The sequence below is a fragment of the Dendrobates tinctorius genome, unplaced genomic scaffold (genome assembly GCF_039654945.1).
Source record: "Dendrobates tinctorius isolate UK_male_01 unplaced genomic scaffold, ASM3965494v1 ptg000241l, whole genome shotgun sequence".
NCBI classification, from domain to species: domain Eukaryota; kingdom Metazoa; phylum Chordata; class Amphibia; order Anura; family Dendrobatidae; genus Dendrobates; species Dendrobates tinctorius.
In genome coordinates, this window is record NW_027361908.1 from 21,504,422 (window position 1) to 21,527,231 (window position 22,810).

The window sequence follows — 22,810 nt, forward strand, 5'->3', positions numbered from 1 at the left end:
AGACACTGGAGCAGCATTTACAGGGCCCATTATACACTAGAGCATTAGAAATGGGGCCCATTATGTTTGGAGCATTATTTGGGCCCATAAGACAGTGGTGCTTCATCCATGGGGACCAACATATACTGTAGCATTATGTGGAGCTCATCATATACTGTTTCAAACATTATATGGGACCAATGATTTTGTATGGAGAAATAGATGGGCCTCGTCATGAGATGTAAAAAGTGAGGTATTTTTCATTGTACTATACCGCTATTTCTCTGCCGTATCGGAGCATGATGAGTTGTGGTATGTGTTAAAGGGGCGCTCTTTCACCCAGGGCACATGAAAACCTGCAGCCAGCCCTCCCCCCCACAAATTTAGCCAAATAACCCCCATTTTTCAGTGCGTAACTTGTATTATGAAGTTAATTAAGGTTGACAAGCTTAAGTAAGAAGAATTGATGCTTTTGGCATTCAAATGGGCACTGTAGGTGTGTTTCCTGTCCTCCTCTCACTGCCGACTTTTATTCCCCATTGACTTACATTGGGTTTCGTGTTTCGGGACGACCCCGACTTTTCCCTATAATCGGACGATCTTGCTCGACCCGACTTTTGGAAAAGTCGGGTTTCACGAAACGAAACGCGACCCTAAAAAACCAAAAGTCGCTCAACTCTAGTAATAAACATTCAGGTCCGGACCTGTGTGTGAACGAGTTTGTATGGGTGTCCACCAATCACATCCGGTGGAAGTGTGCTGCTGGATTCTGGAACTCTCGAGTTATCGTTCCTTATCGGGTGTCTGCCATTCTCAACCCAGTGACCAACCAGCTGGAGTTACCCTCTGTAATGCCCATACACAATTCGTTCCCCAGATCGGCGCTCTGGAGATGTGTGCCGCCTCCGTAACATATATATAACCACATTTGCCATAAACCTGTGAGTCAGGTGTTTATCTAGGTGAACTCAACTGTGTCCAGGCATCCTCATCATAGGTTTTTTGGGGTGAGGTGCTTTGTTGAGGGTCTGGAGGCCCCTCTTTGAGGGAGGGTAACTGTCACGATCCATTTCTTGGATCTGTGTCAGATCTGGATTTCCTCACATTTAAACATTTTTTCCTTTTCGGCCATCGGGGGTTAATATGAGTTTTTGCCCCCGGTGGCCACTGGTGTTACAACTGTAGTTGGTCTGCTGATGGGTTTTCCCCCCGCTGGCTGCTGGTGTTACTGCATGGTTACTGCATGGTGATTAATTATCTATGCAGGTGGTGACTACTCCCCCTCCTTCCTATAAAAGGTCATCAGGTGCTGTAGATCACTGTTGGTTATACACTTGCTTTTGGGAAACCAACCAAGCTGGAGTTCAGGAGCTGACAGAGTTCAGTGGCGCTTCAGTTGTTTGCTGTTGTCAAGTGGCTATCTCTGCTTTCCAGGAGCATTGCAGCAGAGCAAGCTAAGTTTTGTTTTATTTTACCCTGTCTGTTGTATTTTTCCTTTGGGTTTTTTGTGTTGTACACTTCTTCCCTGTCTCACCTCCTGGGGAGGAGGTTGGGGCCTTTTGGCTTAGGGCTAAACAGGAGACAGGGACAGGTTGGGGACTTGTGCCCCACTACCATTAAGTGTACCCCCAAGTTAAGGAAAGACAGGGCACCCCCTTAGCCTGAGGGGAAGTTCAGGGGCCCTGGTTCCACATCATCTATTTTAGCCTTACTGCCCCGTGACATTGACTTAGTGTTACTCTGGTGTGTATTCCCCTCTGTGTATGACTTGGCTTGAACTCTGACATCGCTCTAAGTCTCACGTCTCTGGTACTTCTGCTCCCGTCTGGTTCAGACCCTCAGCTTGTATTTTGACCACGAGTTCTGTTTTCCCCTTTAAACATTACGCTTACTGACCGTTACTGACTTGGCTCGTATTGACCACTCTCTATTGCCACCAAGTGGCTCTGTGCAGCTGCGCTGCAGGTGCGACCTCTCTTCTCTCACCCCCTAGTGGAGTCTGCACATACCTGCAAAGCAGCTGCATTACATTAACACTGACCCTAACATTTAAACGAGTTTGCACTTTTTTATTCTCTGGTCATGGATTCGCTGCATACCTTGGCTGACCAAATGACTAACCTGACACAGATGATGCAGGCATTATCCCTGGAGCATAGGACCTTGGCTACCTCTCAGAAGCAGCTGCAGAGGGAGCCTGCAAAGACAGTCAAGATTGTTCGGGGGGATAGCACATGAGGTAGACAAGTCAAAGAAGAGAGCACAGACGGGAGAAGTCATCACATGGGGAAAGAGAGAGTGGCTAGGTGGGTAAGCACATGGGGGAGAGATTCTCAACGCTGCAAAGCCTGCCCCCATGGTGACATTACCGCCCTCCCGATGTGATAGCATTGGGACTCCATCTAGTTACTTAATAATTGGTATTTAGAAATGAATGCAATTTATTATTGCGTAAAAAGGAAGAGTGAAATTATTAAATTATTTTGTGAATGTGAATCATGATAAAACTTTTGTAATGGTCGCCATCATTCCATGAAAATTGATTAAAAAAAAATCCCTCCATAGCTATGCTATAGAAAATTTAGTCTACAGCCCTTGAAATATCCCAAATAAAGCACCCATTCTCTTTCCTCATACCCTCTAGATTAACTGTTGCATGTTCAGTCATCCATAAAATACTTGGAAATAAAATGAACTGCGTTCCATGTGTACTTGTTGCCTCAAGTAACCCAGTGCAATATTTTACCATTCTAATCCTCACATGATTGTCGGCGTCTGTAGCAGTAAATTACTTCCACTGTCTCTTGCTACAGGTTTTGTCTTGCTATGTCTAAACTTTGAATGTACATTTGTAGAAAGAAAAAGATGGAAAAAAGCTTGTAATGAAACACTGAAAATAATACAGCAAGATGTTTTATGAATTACTCATTCTAAGAATTATTAATTACTTACCTCCAAGAAATGTACAGTATATCTGCTGTCTTCCTAAAGATTATCTACCTATCCATGATTAAAAAGGTACCTTACATAATTCAGCGTCCTTGATTCTTATAACATCCTGCACAAGGTGATTAATTTTGTCTTTACTTAAAAGGCAGTAAACTTCATAAATTATACTGGAAAAGCACTGTGGCCTTGAAAACAATTACAAACATAATTAGAATCCCCTGTGAATACGGGAACACAATGTGAATAGCAACAGTTACCAGACTACAGGATTGCATAAGAGGTCCTTTACACTCACTTTTTTTCCCAGCGTGTCATAACACATGTAAAAATGTATATTTCAAGTGTTTTTAATTTTTCTTTTGCCAGCTTTCAGATCTTCTATAGAGACACTTAAAGTGTAACTGTCACTATAGAAAAGTTTTCATATATGACAGGTGCTGCACAGTGCTACTGATTGGTGGGGTCTAGGTCCTGAGACCCACACCAATCAGTGAAAACACTGCTCTGAAGTCTGCAGCTTCTGCATGAGCTGTGTGTACAGAGTTGTCTAAAGGTTCAAGAGCAAATCTATGGGTCCGATGAACGCTGTGTGAGAGCGAATGTACAGACTTATAGACTGTATGTACAAGATGTGTTCTTACAATACATCACTGTCATTGAGACATATATCTCGGGAGCTGTTTCTTCAGACTGCAGCCCCACCTGACATGTGACTACAATGGGCTGCTGTTTGAATAATTACGTGACAGTGGCCATTTTATTATATTTTTGGATAACCAATTTAACCCCTTTACCCCCCAAAGGTGGTTTGCACGTTCATGACCCGGCCAATTTTTACAATTCTGACCACTGTCCCTTTGTGAGGTAATAACTCTGAAACGCTTCCATGGATCCCACTGATTCTGACAAAGTTTTCTCGTGACACATTGTACTTCATGTTAGTGGTAACATTTCATTCAAATAACTTGCGTTTATTTGTGAAAAAATGGAAATTTGGCGAAAATTTTGAAAATTTCGCAATTTTCCAACTATGAATTTTTATGCCCTTAAAGGAGTTGTCTGGGCTTTTCACATAATCTCAGTGCATATCTGGGCTGCGGAATGGTGACAACAAGTAATTTACCTTCTGTCACCATTTTGCAGGGTTTTTTAGATATCACTCTCTTGCTTCTGATCGGAACGTCCAAGGGGGGGTGTTCTGGCATTGAAATGAGAACTGGTTGTTTCCTCCTACTCTACTAAAAACCTGCCCTCTATAGCAACAACCCCACCCTCCATAGCAACAGGCCCTCCCCATCCACATGAACAAGCCCTCCTCACACAGTAACAAATCATCCCCCTCTAGCAGCCTCAGTGCAGAGAGCAGAACCACCCAGCTGCTCCTCCCCCAGACACACTCTGAACAGTGATCTATGGAAAGTGAAACTCTAGTGCGGAGGGAAAATCATCCTGCATTCTTTGCCACTCCATGATTACAATACATAAGTCACTCATTATCAGTGATTACTTCGCTCAGTGTCCCAGGCTGCTGGCAGTGATGGGGCTTGGGCTGGCAGTAATGGGGCTTGGCTGCTGGCAGCAGTGAGAACAGACTGTGTGATGGCCAGTGATGGGGGTCTGCAGTTTCTAATCTGCACAGGGGATGGCAGTCACTGATGTAATCAGTGGGCGGCACGGTGGCTCAGTGGTTAGCGCTGCAGCCTTGCAGCGCTGAGGTCCTGGGTTCGAATCCCACCAAGGACAACATCTGCAAGGAGTTTGTATGTTCTCCCTGTGTTTGCGTGGGTTTCCTCCGGGTACTCCGGTTTCCTCCCACATTCTAAAGACATACTGATAGGGAATTTAGATTGTGAGCCCCATCGGGGACAGTGATGAAAATATGTGCAAACTGTAAAGCGCTGCGGAATATGTTAGCACTTTATAAAAATAAAGATTATTATAAAAATAAAGATTATTATTATTAATCTGTTCTGTGACAAAGCCTCTGCTGTGTGAATGAGACAGCTCTGTGTCACTGATGTATTCACAGAGACATGGCACACAAAAAACTTATTAAGTAACATTTCACATATGTTTACTTTACATCAGCACAATTTTGGAAACAATATTTTCTTTGTTAGGAAGTTATAAGGGTTAAATTTGACAAGCGATTTCTCATTTTTGCAACACCATTTTATTTTTATGGACCACGTCACATTTGAAGTCACTTTGAGGGGTGTATATGATAGAAAATACCCAAAAGTGACACCATTCTAAAAACTGCACCCCTCAAGGTGCTCAAAACCACATTCAGGAAGTTTACTAACCCTTCAGGTGCTTCACGGGAATTTTTTGAATGCTAAAAAAATTAACATTTAACTTTTTTTCACAAAAAATTACTTCAGATCCAATTTTTTTTATTTTACCAAGGGTAGCAGGAGAAATTGGACTGCAAAAATTATTGTGCAATTTCTCCTGAGTACGCTGATACCTGATATGTGGGGGGGAACCACTGTTTCGGCGCATGGCGGAGCTCAGAAGGGAAGGAGCGTCGTTTGACTTTTTCAATGCAAAATTGGCTGGAATTCACATCGGACGCCATGTCACGTTTGGAGAGCCCCTGATGTGCCTAAACAGTGGAAAACCCCCACAAATGACACCAATTTGGAAACTAGACCCCCCAAGGAACTTATCTAGATGTGTGGTGAGAACCTTGAACCTCCCAGGGCTTCATAGAAATAAAAAAATCATATTTTTTCCACAAACATGATCTTTTAGTCCCCAATTTCTTTATTTTCCCAAGGGTGACAGGAGAAATTGGACCCCAAAAGTTGTTGTCCAATTTGTCCTGAGTACAATGATACCCCATATGTGGGAGAAAACTACTGTATGGGCACAAGTCGGGGCTCGGAAGGGAAGTAGGGACGTTTTGGAATGCAGACTTTGATGGAATGGTCTGCGGGTGTCATGTCGCGTTTGGAGAGCCTCTGATGTGCCTAAACTGAAGTTTATAACGCCCAGGCGTGAAAATAAAAAAAATCATATTTTTTTCCCCAAAACTGATATTTTTGCCCCCAATTTTTTATTTTCCTAAGGGCAACAGGAGAAATTGGACCCCAAAAGTTGTTTTGCAATTTGTCCTGAGTAGGCAGATACCCCATATGTCGGGGTAAAACACTGTTTGGGCGCATGGCAGAGCTTGGAAGGGAAGGAGCACCATTTGACTTTTTCAACGCAGAATTGGCTGGAATTAAGATCAGACGCCATGTTGCATTTGGAGAGCACCTGATGTGCCCAAACAGTGGAAACCCCTCAATTCTAACTCCAACCCTTACCCCAACACACCCCTCACCTTAATCTCAACCTTAACCCTAATGGGAAAATGGAAATAAATACATTTTTTAATTTTATTATTTTTCCCTAACTAAGGGGGTGGTAAAGGGGGGTTTCATTTACTATTTATGGCGAGTTTTTATGTTTGGCAGCTGTCATACGCTAAAAGTCGATTTTTATTGTAAAAATAGTTTTTGCATCACATTTTAAGAGCTATAATTTTTCCATATTTTGACCCACCGAGTCATGTGAGGTCTTATTTTTTGCGGGACGAGTTGACGTTTTTATTGGTACCATTTTCAGGCACGTGACATTTTTGATCGCTTTTTATTCTGATTTTTGGGATGCAGAATGAACAAAAAACAGCATTTCATGAATTTCTATTGGGGGGTGCGTTTACACCGTTCTGCGTGTAGTAAAATTGATAAAGCAGTTTTATTCTTCGGGTCAGTACGATTACAGCAATACCTCATTTATGTCTTTTTTTATGTTTTGGCGCTTTTAGGCACTGTAAACAATTTTATTTAAAAAATAATTATTTTTGCATCGCTTTATTCTGCGAGCTATAACTTTTTTATTTTTTCGCTGATGACGCTGTGTGGTAGCTCGTTTTTTGCGGGACAAAATTACGTTTCTAGCTGTACCATGGTCATTTATATCCGTCTCTTTGATCGCGTGTTATTGCACTTTTTGTTCGGTGGTATGATAATAATGCATTAGTTTTTGCTTTGTTTTTTATTTAAGGGGTTCGCGAAAGGGGTTAACTAATGGGATAGTTATATAGGGCGGGTCATTACGGACGCGGCGATACTAAATATGTTTACTTTTATTGTTTTGTTTTTTTTTTCATTTCCAAAAAATGAATTTATTAGGGAATATTCTTTTTTGTAAATTTATTTAGCGATTTATTTTTACACTTTTTTTTTAACTTTATTATACTGTCCCAGGGTGATAGATTGCTGATCTGTCACATCACAGATCGCTGTGACAGATCAGCGATCTGTCACAGGCACTGCTGGAGGCTTCCTCATGCTGGCGCTTTGCAGGCATGAGGAAGCCAGCTCCCTGCAGGCCCCCGAAGGTCCCCGTCGCCATTTTGGATCCGGGGACCTGTGGGGAAGGAGGTCCCCGCAGCAGCACTGCACATCGCGCTGCTGCGGGGGTCTCCGGGATGCACGGAGGGAGCCCCCTCCCTGACGATGCTTCCCTAAACCCGGTACACTGTGATCGTGTTTGATCGCAGTGTGCCAGGGGTTAATGTGTCGGGGGCGGTCCTGTGATAATCAGCTGACACCCGACTGCGATCAGCGGTGCTCACCCCGTGAGCGCCGCTGATCATGCTAGATGTACTATCCCGTCCATGGGCATAGGGACATGGGTCCCATGGACGGGATAGTTCGTCTCATGTCAGAAAGGGGTTAAAGTCAGTCCAATCTAACCCTTCTCCTCAGGGAGTTCATCAATATCACATTGCTAGGGGTCTGGCACCCAGCATATGATGACACAGTATTTATTCTTAATTATCCAGATGTAGTAATTCCAAATGTTGACTCTTATTAGAGTAAGCTCAAACAGAACCCATGACTTTCCCAACCCACTGCACTGTTACGCGTGCGGGCACCTTTGACACATGGCAAAAGGTTGTCTACAGGGACGAGGCCCGATGCCTGGATGTTGTCTGCCAACCCATCCAGTCGTTTGTCAAGACGAGACATCAGTGTCTGAGAGGCTCTACCCCTGGGATACATCAACAAAGGATGAAGTGATATATCCTGTTCACACTATATGGCAGATTGATTACCAAGTACCAGCCAACCTAAATAGATACCTCCAGCAGGTCAAGGTCAGTGATATCAAGGTCTAGGGACTTCGGAACACTGGGTCTTCCATCACCCTGTCCCACTAGAAAATCATTTACCAGGCCGCCAAGTGGCTTTCTCCCAGGCTGGGGAGCAGCACTTGGGGAATGGGTGCATTTATGTGGGCAATTTACTGGCCAATGTGTGGGAGAAGAAGCTGGAGGAGTTGCTCCATTAGTTTGGGAGGATCCGTACTATCAAGCTGAAGAATCATTGGAGAGGCAGTTCCATACCATTTGAATTCATCTGCTTCCATGATATGTGGTATGCACATGACACCGTGAGTGGAAGCAATGAATATGAGTTCAGTTCTCATTGATTATCAGTGGAGTTTCCCAGGTCAAGCCTGAGACTAGGGGGAAGTTATGAAGGGCTCTGCTGGAGAGACAGATCACCTTCCTGGTGAACTAAATGCAGAGTCCTTGTCTCAGAACTCCCCCCCCCCTCAGGAAGTTGGCAGGATCTAAAAGATCATGAGAAGGTGAAGATGTCTGTTATGCTGACGTGCACAAGCATGGTATGGGGATTGAGGTTATTCACAAGAAAGACATGGAAAAGGTTTGAGAAAACTGGATGTTACAAAGTTTTGCTCTCATGAAGGTGAAACTGTCATGATCCAGACTGGGGTTGGAGTCCTGTTTTCCCTTTTTTTCCGGTCTGGTCATGAAGGGGATAACCTTTCTCAGCCTCAGTCTGGGTTCAGGTTTGCTTTTTATCACCGCTGCTTCATGCAGGCTATGTCAGTTATAGTTTTGCCTAGGGCTGCTGTAGCTAACTCTGATTGCTCTGATTGGTCCTCCTGCTTTTGCTGTCTGAACCCGTGTCTCTGTTTTCCCCCATTCCCGTATTGACTCTGTGTTCCCCTTTAGTGTATTGACCTCCTGGTTCTGACTTGGCTTGCATACTGACCTGCTTTTGTCTTTGGTCTTATCCGCTCCTGACCTGCTCGGCTTGCTTCTGACCCTGAGTTTGTTTATACCGCTTTGTACTGCGCTACAATGTGTTGCTTGATTCTGCCTTTTTGACTAAACTGCTGCCACCTGTGGTAGCCTGGCTGCTGCATTGCAAGCCTGCTCTCTTTGGGTGCCGTTCTGCATCCACTCTACTGCTATCTAGTGGAAACTGCACCTATCTGCATTGCAGCAGCCTGACAGAAACCTCTTTCATTCTTGTCTGTGCTTAAAGACCTGCTAATGGACTGTCCCCGACAAGTGAAGGATGAGCGTAAGCCTAAGCCTATCACGTCTAGCTAATTAAGCTGGACAAGGTATTTGACAACACAGAATTTAATTTTAAATATCCAGACATAGTATTTCTGAAGGCCCAGGGACATGAGCTAGAGTTCATGTGAGAATGAATGTTGACTCTTGTTATCAATAGAATTAATTTTCAATGGCTGCCATTTGTTGAATGGCTGCTGATTAGCTATTGTTATCTGTCCTAGTATTGCAGTTATAGTATTGTTCTACTAACTTTGGGAAACAAAGGCACATGGTAAGTGAACAATGTTTGGTAATATGTTGATGACTCATTGGTGATCTGCAAACATAAAAGCCAATCTATGCATCTTCTTTGAACACTCCAGCAGTGAGGGAGTCCCATGAGGGAAGGAGAAGTTGTGAACTATAAAAGGGAGGATATGACAGCATTTAGAGAGACCCTACATTACAGTAGCCATGGCAGCATGGCTAAAACTGAAGAAATACAGAGCTGCTTCATTGATCATCACTGAACCCTCAAAGATGTTTAAAGAATCCAGGTTGGGACAATCAGGTCACCTGGCCTCTTACATCAATGTACTGTCATCATCTTAAGCTTGTTATTACCTCCTCTCTGTGGGTGCCCGACAAAAGTGGGGTGCCGCTGCTGGTCGATGCCGGCCCTAGAAACCCCAAAATTGCAGATGCTATAATCCCAGCGAGCCAGCGGAAGGGTGAAACACTGTAATGTGCACCATCTTGAGTGATTGCTGGGACTGTTCTATATGTTATTGCTTGTGGGTGGTTCAATAAATTATTGCCACACTGTTTTACCCTCACCCTGTGTTGCCTGAGTAGTGTTATTCCCACATTAACAGGAGAGCTTGGGTTCGGTGGAATGTTCCCTGAACTATGCGGTTTTGGCTAGCGGACCAGGGCACCCGTTGAACCCCCCATGTCTTCACACAGCACCTCCACTGAACAGCTATTATCAGCTCCAAAAGCATGTAAATAATATAAGAAGCCATAAGAGCTATTTAGCTGTTCTTCACGACTACTGTAGCTCAGCTCATATGCTATTCAAAAGCAGTTGAGCTGCAGTATTCATTAATGTATGCAAACTGTATGGAGCTTTGCTGGTGACTCCTTACATTGAGCCACCAGCAAAGCTGATAACAGCTGAGACCTTAAACTATTAGATATAAATGACATATCCTAAGGTGGCTACAACCAAACCGTTTTTATTAATGACCTGTCCTCATGTAACCACAACTGATATGGTATTGATGGGCAATCTAAGTTATACGTCATCAATATCGTAGGAGTGAACAACCTCTTTAAATGAATCCATAGATCTCCATTTAGTCACTTCGGCCACCATTCAAGTTTAAAACAGCAGGGTTTCTGTCCTTTCTGCTGTATGAAATTTCATATACTGGCATCCAGGAGAAATATGTCTACTGAACGTTATCCTAAGAATGAACGACACCACCATATGGCATTTGTTGAAGGCTTCCGATAAATACAGCACTCGGCATAAATATTTAAATCCCCATTGGAAAGTAATATTTTAATCAATATCTCACTGAACACAAGAACAGTTTCCAAAACTTTGTCAAGACTGAGTTTCATAGAACATTTTTAACCACTAACAAGAACATAAGATTAATAACATTTATTTTAAAATCTTCAATTTTACTTAAATTACTTCATGCAAAAATGAATACAACTAACAAAAAACTATTGTATCACATATTTTTATGACTTCCATGTTTTTTAAGAACAGCACCAAGTCTTCGAGGTATGGAATGAACAAGTTGACATGTTGCAACATCTTTGACTTTTCTTCAAGAACGACATATTTTAGGGCCTGTATACTGATGGCGAGTGATGGTCAATTGTCTCTTCATACCCTTAGGTATTTGATTGTGTTTAGATAGACATACTTGGCCACTGAATCACTTTCACCATTTTTTCTTCAGAAATACAACAGTGACCTTACATGTGTGTTTTGGATGAATCTCGTGGCTTACACCAAGTGCACAGAGTGATGGTAGCATCTTCTCTTTCAGTATATCTGTAAATTTATGACACCATGAATGAAATGTAGCTCCCCGACACCCTCAGCCCCACATAAGGACATTGCTGCCACAATGTTTCAGTGTAGGCACCATGCATTTTACTTTGTACTCCTCACCTTTGCTACACCATACAGTTTTGATGCCACCAGTTCCCAAAATATTTATTTTTCATATTTTTCATCATGGGGCATGCAAATTATGGATAAACTTTTATTTGCATGGATTTTAAGAGAGGCTTGCTATGTGAATAATACCCCTGCATACCACTCAACTGCAGTGAATGACATTGTGTCACAGCAAACAATGACCCCAGTGACTGGATTTTTACTTCCTTAGCTATCTGCAGTGAACTTCAATGTTGATTTTCTTCATCTTCTTATCAGAAGATGTTTCTGTTTAGGTGATTATTTCTGTGGTCAACATGGACATCTGCGAGATAGTTGCAGTTGCATCTTTATAAAATTTTTGTATGACTTTTCCTACAGTATTCTGACTGATAAGGCTTTGTAGACCTTCGTGTAGCCTAAACCTTTTGTGTGTAACTAAATTATAGGTCTTATGACTTCTTTTCTATATGGTACCATTGCTAATAGCTTGAAACAGGAAGGGCTTTTCTTTGCAAACTAATACACTTTTATAGTCAACTAGCTGAAGAGCCCGGCGCTGCCCGGGCATAGTAACTAACTGTGGTAATAGAAAATTATAATTATCCTCCATCCCATAGTCCCGTGCCCATATACCCATCAAACATATCCACGATCCCATAGGCCCGTGCCCATATACCCATCATACATATCCTCCATCCCATAGTCGAGTGCCCACATACCAATCATACATCCTCCATCTCATAGTCCCATGTCCATATACCCATCATACATATTCTCCATCTCATAGTCCCATGCCCATATACCCATCATACATATCCTCCATCCCATAGTCCCGTGCCCATATACCCATCATACATCATCCATCCCATAGTCGAGTGCCAATATACCCATCATACATATTCTCCATCCCATAGTCCCATGCCCATATACCCATCATACATATTCTCCATCCCATAGTCCCGTGCCCATATACCCATCATACATACTCACCATCCCATAGTCGAGTGCCCATATACCCATCACACATCCTTCATCTCATAGTCCCGTGCCCATATACCCATCATACATATCCTCCATCCCATAGTCCCGTGCCCATATACCCATCATACATATCCGCTATCTCATAGTCCCGTGCCCATATACCGTCATACATATCCTCCATCCCATAGTCCAGTGCCCATATACCCATCACACATCCTCCACCCCATAGTCCCGTGCCCATATACCCATCACACATCCTCCATCCCATAGTCCTGTGCCCATATACATATCTGCCATCCCATAGTCCCGTGCCCATATACCCGTCATACATATCCTCCATCCCATAGTCCAGTGCCCATATACCCATCACACATCCTCCATCCCATAGTCCCGTGCCCATATACCCATCACACATCCTCCATCTCATAGTCCCGTGCCCATATACATATCCGCCATCCCATAGTCCAGTGCCCATATACCCATCACACATCCCCCATCCCATAGTCCCGTTCCCATATACCCATCATACATATCCTCCATCCCATAGTCCGGTGCCCATATACCCATCACACATCCTTCATTCCATAGTCAACCATTATGACATCATAATGAGCGGCGGCAGGGCTTGCAACCTATGATGACATCAGCGTCGCCATGGCAACCATTGTGACATCATAATGAGGGGCGGGGCTTGATACGCACACACTGCTTCCCCAGTATGCAAATAGGGGCATTATGACATCATAATGAGGGGCGGGGCTTGACACGCACACACTTTTTCCCCCAGTATGTAGATAGGGGCAAAATTGTTTGGTGAATTGGAACGTGCGGGGTTAAAATTTCACCTCACAACATAGCTTAGGACGCTCTCGGGGTCCAGACGTGTGACTGTGCCAAGTTTTGTGGCTGTAGCTGCGACGGTGCGGATGCCTATCCCGGACATACACACATACACACACACATACATACATACACACATAAATACACACTTTGAGCTTTATATATTAGATATACAGTAGTTTCAATGTGATATATATATATATATTCAGCAGTTGCGGTGTCTCCTATATGATATATATACTGTATGTGTATCTCCTATGTGATGTATGCATCATAATATAGTATAATACTGTCTTAATTATAAGAGTTGAGTGTGTATATAGTGTAGAGCTGTTCATATAGTATATTTCTGTGTATATAGTATAGAATCCACACTATATACACTGGCCCATCTCTGCACTATATAGTATATACACAGCTCCACTCTATATTCCTTACCACGGTATATATTGTGGAGCTGCGTACACTGTGTATACTCATCCTGTCCTGTATACATTTTGTAAATATAAGTATCTGCTCTAAGTGTGTGTATCTATGAAAGTAAAAAGCGCTCCGATGAATTGTGGAAAGTGGCGGAATCTTTATTAGCCCATGTGGCAACGCTTCAGATCCATAACAGAATATTTCTCTGCTATGGAATAGAAATATTACCACATGAGCTAATAAAGAGTACTCCACTTTTCTCTTAATTAATCGGTGTGCTCATTATTTTCTTTTTATAAATCCCTTTGATTTAAGGGTGTGTGTCCTAAAAGCATTTCACCCACTGGTTAATATTTGGTGGTGCTCAGTTATGACACATATCAAGGCTGACATCACCACCCGATGCAAGCGGGTAAGTGCCGGGGTCCACAAGCCGTCGGGGACATGGCATGCTGTGGGGCTGGTAAGTCGTGGGGCCCCAGTGCCAACACCGACACAGTTGAAAACAATGATGAGTGAGGGAGCCATCCGCAGATGCTCCAACTCCCATCATTCCCTATCTGTGTTTGAGCTCTGTGAGTCTTAGCTTAGAAGGAGCAATTACATCACTACAGCGCATCCTTTGTGCCGTGCAGTGCAAAGGGTCAGAATACACTGAGGAGACAAGAGCAGTGGGGTACAGGGAGAAGTGAGTATTTGATTTTTTATGTATGGAGTATTATATAGGGCCCATTATACTGTATGAAGTAATATTTGGGGCCCATGATAGTGTATGGAGTAAGATATGGGGACATTATACTGTATGGATCAATATATGGGGCACATAATACTGTATGGAGCATTATGTGGGCCCATTATACTGTATGGAGGGTTATATGGTGCTCATAATACTGTATGGAGGGTTATATGGTGCCCATAACACTGTATGGAGCACTGTGTGGTGCCCATAACACTGTATGGAGCACTGTGTGGTGCCCATAATACTGTATGGAGCACTATGTGGTGCTAATAATACTACTATATGGAGGACTATGGGGTGCCAATAATGCAGTATGGAGGATTATGTGGTGCCCATAATACTGTATGGAGGATTATGTGGTGCTCATAATACTGTATGGAGGACTATGTGGTGCCCATAATTCTGCATGGAGGGATATGTGGTGCCCATAATTCTGCATGGAGGGATATATGGTGCCCATAATTCTGTATGGAGGACTACATGGTGCCCATAATTTTGCATGGAGGGATATGCGGTGCCCATAATTCTGCATGGAGGACTATGCGGTGCCATAATACTGTATGGAGGACTATGTGGTGCCCATAATACTGTATGGAGGACTATGCGGTGCCCATAATACTGTATGGAGGACTATGTGGTGCCCATAATACTGTATGGAGGAATACGTGGTGCCGATAATGCAGTACTGTATGGAGGACTATGCGGTGCCCATAATTCTGTATGGAGGACTATGCAGTGCCCATAATACTGTATGGAGGACTATGTGGTGTCCATATTTCCGTATGGATGACTACGTGGTGCCCAATAATTCTGTATGGAGGAATATGTGGTGCCCATAATTCTATATAGAGGAATATGTGGTGCCCATAATTTTGTACAGAGAGGTACGTGGTGCCCATAATTCTGTATGGAGGAATATGTTGTGCCCATAATTCTGTATGGAGGACTATGCTGTGCCCATAATTCTGTATGGAGGACTATGTGGTACCCATAATACTGTATGGAGGAATATGCGGTGCCCATAATGCAGTACTGTATGGAAGACTATGTGGTGCCCATAATTCTGTATGGAGGACTATGCAGTGCCCATAATACTGTATGGAGGACTATGCAGTGTCCATATTTCTGTATGGAGGACTACGTGGTGGCCCATAATTCTGTATGGAGGAATATGTGGTGCCCATAATTCTGTATGGAGAAATACATTGTGCCCATAATTCTGTATGGAGAGATACGTGGTGCCCATAATTCTATATGGAGAAATACGTTGTGCCCATAATTCTGTATGGAGGACTATGCGGTGCCCATAATTCTGTATGGAGGACTATGAGATGCCCATAATTCTGTATGGAGGACTATGCGGTGCACATAATACTGTATGTATGGATATGTGGTGTACTGTATGCTGTGCCAGGCCTGCCATTGCCATTAATGATCCCTCTTCTGGATTCTTCCATGTGGTTCTTGTATGTGCGGTGATGGCGCTGACATCCTTGTGTTCAGACATCTTTTTTCTATTTCTCTAAATTAAAATGTCCACTATTGTACAAATTTTTACAGGATAGATATAAATCTGTATGAACCAGATTAATTTCTACCGATTTTAAAAATTTACTAGGGGGGCACCGTTTTGCAGTTTGCCTCAGGCGGCAGAGAGGCTAGGTTCACCCCTGGCCCCATGGCACAGTAGGTCCACAAACATGTGCCACCTGTTTTTGTGAAAGTTTGCTCAGTCCATGAACCCGTTGAACCCCATGGCCTTTTAAACTAGGAGCTATAATAACAGTTGTTTTGCAAGCGTGAGCAATAGGAAAACATTTTGTTCCTCCTAGAAATGCTGGATGCCCAATTGGAAGCCCTGAGTTTTGCTGCACTAGCCCAAGTTGCAGTCCATGCGGCTGCATCTGCTCGACCTGCAACCTACACTCTAGAAAAGGAGCCCATCCTGTCCCATCCTCTATGGTACTATGAGGATTTAAAGCAGTGCATGCAGCACTTTGAATTTTCACTCCTATCGGGTCAAGGTGGGTTTCCTTATGCCCTACCTAGCAAAGAGATGTGCTAGCATGGCTCAACCCCTTGTGGGGGAGAAGGGGCCCTATGACCTCAGACCTTCAGGTCTTTCTGATGGCCTTCCGAAAGTTTTCTGATAAGCCAAGTCTCAAATTTTCAGCAAAGTCATCCCTTTCCTGCTTCCAGGAGCAGACCAGAGAGGTGATATGTGTGAGAAGGTCATCACGTCTAGCTTTGTCTTTTCAGAGACCACCTGTTTCCCAGCCTGTTGACACAGCTGTCCTTACAGAATCCATGAAGGTCAACAGTGTTAGGCATGATGAGCAGCAGACGCAACTCTGTTGTGTGAGAGGATTACAGTATTGCTGTGGCTGTGTAGAATATCCTGGCTGTATTTGGAGAAGTCTGAAAACTCCAAAACCTTGGGTCAGTAGGAGAGGCTACCCTTGGCAAGAGTATTTCCTCTCTACCTATGAATGTGACTGTATCAATGGCAAGTGGAAGCTTTGGTTTGGCAGGAAAGCTCTTGCTGCAAGCTTTAGAGAATCGGTGTGAGATTCCCATCTGAGAGCTCCAAAATCTGTTTGGGTTGTCTGATTTTGTGTAGGGCTTGGCCTTCACCCAACAATCAAGTCATTTTAGATCAACTGGAGCTCCAGATAGGATTATTGTATAGGGAGATCGTCTTCTATGTGCTCTCTGGCTTATTCTATCCACTTTCTTTTGTCTAGAGCTAAGAACTCGCATGCCTGTTCTAGTCTGCCGATCCCGAGTTCTTCATTGAGGACAGTGGAGTCATAAGAAATGTGTGGTCCCTAAATGTCCAGTTCAGTCACCAGTATCGCCATTTTCTCCACAAGGTCTGCTAGTCGCTGACTCGCTGTGTGCTGGCATGTCTGAAGGGGAGGCGATGACCCCACACAGTCTTGACAATTGTTACAATGATCTGCTCACAGGCCTCGAGGTTGTGTCATCTTGGAGTCCAGGCTACAGATGGACCCAGAGGGGATTTCTCAGTTTCTAGGTGGTCGGTTGAAGAGAACGTCAAGGAAGTGGCATCTTTCAAGTCTCTGCAATCTACCAACCATGGAGAGGAACTCCAGTTGGTCCTTGAATCCTCCAGGGTGATAGCTTACCTCATTGGCTGGAGAAAGTCTACACAATGCAAAGTTCCTGGTACTATGTCCACTTTGTCCTACACTGAGGACGGCTTGATGGAGAGAAGCATTGCAGTCGAGAAGATGTTGAGGCAAGTATACTTTCTTCTACTGGACTGGAGAAAATGTTGCTCTAAAGAGATGTTGTGGGAGCCCTTGAAGATGAGTCGGGTCCCAGTTTCTCTGGAGAGTCCTTTGGGCTTGAGGAAGAGGAGGCATACGGGTGGGTACTGTAACGCTATTGCCAGTGCCCTTGCATGGTTCCCCTTACACATCCATGTTGGGGTGTATTCATTTAGCACTGTATATAAACTGGAAGCTAGCCCAGTGTACTCATTTAATGGAAGTCAAAAACAACCCCATGGAAAAGAACCTTAGCCAGTTATAAACCGATTGCAACCAAAGTTACATTTTCAAGGTACCTAACAAAATGGACAGTCTTTGTTCAGAATGCAATAGAAAATATTTCTAGGAGGTTGAATTTACTGAGATGTGCTTTTTAAAAATGGAAAAATCTAAACTTGCATACTGGATATGTATTCCATGTAAACTGTTTTATTGACTATTTGAACAACAGAGCATTATAATATGTCAATTTATTATAATAATTGCTTATTATAGTAATTGTATTAAGTCATTATTTTCAGAACAAAATTATCTGGTTGTTCTGCCATTGTTTTGCTTGATACATTATCACTGTATATGCTCAAAATCATGTTTGCAGCACCCACACAGATAAGAGAGAAAGACTGGTAATATAAACAGAGATGCTATCCAAATATCTGTTATTTGAGAATGGATTTGCCATTCAGCGCTTAAGCTTTGATAAAACTCTGCTTGTTGAATCTGTCTGGACTTTGTCTGGATTCAACAAAAGATCTTAACACCTTTCTCACTGACACCAGTCTAGATGCACGCGTTGTGGCTAATCTGAGTAGACACAGCTTGCTGATGGCATAGTTTTAAGCCATTGATAAAAAAAATATTGCTTCATCTTGTAATATGAGAAAGTACATGGGGTGAATTGTCAAAATAAAACTTAATCATTATTTGCGCTTTATACTGATGCTCCAAATTAGTGTTATCTATGTTAAAAAAAAAGTTTCAAATGAGAAATATAAAGTTGCATCTCTACCCAGGCTTTGAATTAATGCAGTGATGTTTAATGTCAAACTTGAGAAGGTTGAAAAATAACACAGATCCATAGCATTCAACCTATAATCTGATAATAGAAAGGTAGATGCTAATTGCTCAATAGTTCCCTAAATGTATATTATTAGATCTAAAAAGGCATTCAGGTCCCCCATGAACTTATCAAATTAATCAGCCACTACATTATGTGGCAGAGCGTTCCATAGTCTCACTGCTTTTACAGTAAAGAATCGGAGCCTGTGATTTTGAGTAACCCCTTAATGACAAGCATTAAACAGCGGTTCAAAGTGAGCAAAAAGTATTATGTACCCAAAAAAAGGCCCCCCAAAAAATCTGCAACTCGTCCAGCAGAAAATAAGGCCTCACACAGATCCATTCAACAAAAAATAAAGAAAAGTTATAGCTTTCAGAATAGGGTGACACAAAAACTACTTTTTATAAAGCATTTTTACTGAGTGATAGCAGCATAACCTAAAAAATCCCCGATATAAATCTGGTATAGCTGTAATAGCATCAAGCCAAGGAATATGGTAAATCTACCTTATCACTTATACCGCATGGTAAACCGGCGCAAAAAATAAAAATAAGAGCTATTCTTGTACTGCTTTCTATTTGTTCATTCTGCCTCCCAAAAATCAGAATAAGGCTCACATTTATCCTGTGCTCTCCAATGAGCACTTGCGTCGAGGTTACAGTGTAAATTCCCCAAAAACGCGATTCAGACAAAACCCCCAACGGAACCACTCACTTATGATACAGATGCAGGTACTTTGAAATAGTCTGTGTTCCGGCAGTGTCCTATCATTTTAGGCGTCCTTTTAGTGCACAAGTGTGGGTGACCACAGATCCGTGCACACCTAAATATATGGATACCACTTGAGCAGACGCCAAATGGCATGTCAATCTGCCTCATTATGGTGGGTGGTTCCATTGGGGGTTTAATCTGAATCACATTTTTGTGAGATTTACATCAAACACAAGAATGTGATCCCAGCCTTATACTGGAAGCGATTGAAAAATATTATGTACCTCAAAATGTTACCAATAAAAACCTTAATTTATCCCACATAAAACCATAAAAACCATACCCCACTCATGTCCATCATCTGTCACTGGTTCCCACGTTACAGGTAGAAAAAGATTCTGGAAGTGCAACATTATTTTCAGCCCTTCAAATAAAATCCAGTGAATTCTGTGCTCCAAAATCCAAAGGCCCCCGTGTTGTGAGTTCATTTTCCCCTTCACCATTGAGGTCTGATGAACTCCCTCTTCTGGTGAAGGAAGGTAGTGAGGCTGATTACCAAGCACCTGTGCAGGATGATGATGACTGGGTGACTGGAATTGCTGACTGGATATAAGGCGGCTGACGCCCTTCTGCCTTGCGGGTGATTTCTCTGAGGGATTCTAGGAGACCAGTCAGATTCCTGCTCCTCAAAAGCTAAGTTTTCTGCTCTGCTTTTTGCATTTGTGTTTTGGTTTTGTTTTGCCTTGTTTTTCTGGATTTCTGCCATTCCCTGCTGTGGTGAGCTGAATTCCTTTTTGCTCTGTCTTCAGAAAATACCTGAGTACTGATATAGTCTTTTTGAAGCCTAGCGTCTTCAGGGCTTTTTTCCCTATTAGTCTGTTGGCTCTTGTTTTGATAGGGTTTTGGGCAGATTGCAGACAGCAGCTTTTCTATCCTGTCCTATTTAGTTAGCTTGGACCCCATTATTTGCTCAGCCTATCTTTCTATCTGTGTGAGTGTTTTTTCATCTTGCTTCACCGTCATTATATGTTGGGGGCTGCATATTGCTTTGGGGTCTGCTCTGGGGCAGTTTAGATTTCCCTTTCTGTCTTTAGGCTATTTAGTTCTCCGGCTGTGATCGAGGGGTCTAGGGCACCATAGGAACCCCCCACGGCTACTGCTAGTTGTTGTTGATAGGTTCAGGGGTCTGCTATCCGATAGTTGCCAACTTCTCTGGTTTTCTGGACTTAGCTAGTATTTCTGTTTTTGCCTCCTACGGTGACTCATTCATAACAGAATCACCCGCCATACCGCAGATCCTATGGTACTCAATAGCAGGAAAGAATTGTAAAAAAAAAAAAAGTGGGTATATTTTTTCCTCTATATCTCTGAGGCCGTAGGGGGAATTTTTTTTTTCTCTCAATGGAGATAAAGCAATTGTCTGATCGTGTGGAGCAGCTCGCTGCGGAAGTGCGGGGAATTTCCGCCTACCTTGCTCATTCACATGCTGCTGAACCAAAGATCCCTACTCCTGATGTGTTTTTTGGGGATCGGTCTAAATTTTTGAATTTCAAAAATAATTGTAAATTATTTTTTGCCTTGAAGCCTAACTCGTCAGGGAGCTCCGCACAGCAGGTTAAAATAGTCATCTCTTTGCTGTGTGGCGATCCCCAGGATTGGGCATTTTCTTTGAAACCAGATGATCCTATTCTGACTAATGTGAATGCATTTTTTCAAGCCTTGGGGTTGTTGTATGACGAACCTAATGCTATTGATCAGGCTGAAAAGACCCTGTTGGCATTGAGCCAGGGTCGAGATTCTGCAGAATTGTACTGTCAAAAATTCCAAAAGTGGGCGGTCCTTACTACCTGGAATGATAATGCCTTGGCAGCTCTCTTTCGGAAGGGTTTGTCAGAAGCCGTAAAAGATACCATGGTGGGATTTCCTGTTCCCTCTGGTCTTGATGATTCTATGTCATTAGCCATTCAGGTTGATCGGCGTTTACGTGAACGCAGGATTGCACGAGAGGTGTTGCCACCTGTTGAACAAGTGTCTGAACCTATGCAATGTGATAGAGTTTTGTCTAGGGCGCAACGTCAGGAGTTTAGAAGGCGTAATAAGCTGTGTTTTTTTTGTGGAGATGCCTTGCATATTATTTCTGTCTGTCCTAAACGAGAGAAACGTTTTGCACACACATTTTCTGTGGGTGGTGTTCAACCTAAGTTTCTTCTGGCAATTACTCTGATCTGCTCCCTATCCACATTTTCCGCCAAGGCTTTTGTGGATTCGGGAGCAGCCCTGAACCTAATGGACTTGGATTTTGCTAAACGTTGTGGATTTCCGATGACGCCTCTGCGGACGCCTATCCCTTTGAGGGGGATTGATGCTACTCCTTTGGCGAAAAATAAGCCTCAGTTTTGGACCCAGGTGGTAATGCGGGTCGCCCCAGACCATCAAGAAAATTGCAGATTTTTGGTGTTGCATAATTTGCATGATACCATTGTTCTGGGGTTTCCCTGGTTGCAAATTCATAATCCAGTTTTGGATTGGAAATCTGTGTCTGTGATGAGTTGGGGTTGTCGGTGTGCCCTTAGTGAGGCTCCGGTTTTTTCCACCTCCCCTCAGTCGCATGATGTTCCTGACTATTTGGCGGACTTTTATGATGTATTTAGTGAGAATGAGTCTGCGTCTTTGCCTCCTCATAGGAGTTATGACTGTGCAATTGAACTAAGCCCGGGGGTGTAAATTTCCCAAGGGTCGGCTCTTCAATTTATCTGTACCCGAGCATGAGGCTATGCAATCCTATATTAAGGAGGCATTGGAGAAGGGTCATATTAGACCATCCTCTTCACCCTTAGGTGCTGGGTTTTTTTTCGTGGCCAAAAAGGATGGTTCATTAAGGCCTTGTATTGATTATCGTGCCCTCAACAAAATTACTATTAAATATCAGTATCCGTTACCCCGGATCTCGGATCTATTCTCCAGAGTTAAAGGTGCTTGCTGGTTTACCAAGCTCGACCTCAGGGGGGCGGGTAATCTTATCCACATTAAGCATGGGGATGAATGGAAGATGGCGTTTAATACTCCGGAGGGACATTTTGAGTACCTGGTGATGCCTTTTGGGCTCACTAATGCCCCTTCTGTCTTCCAGTGCTTCATGAACGACATTTTCCAAGACTTTGTGGATACATTTTTGATTATCTATCTGGATGATATTTTGATCTTCTCCAAGGATTGGGATTCTCATGTGGAACATGTTCGGACTGTGTTCCGGAACTTGAGGGAGAATTCCCTG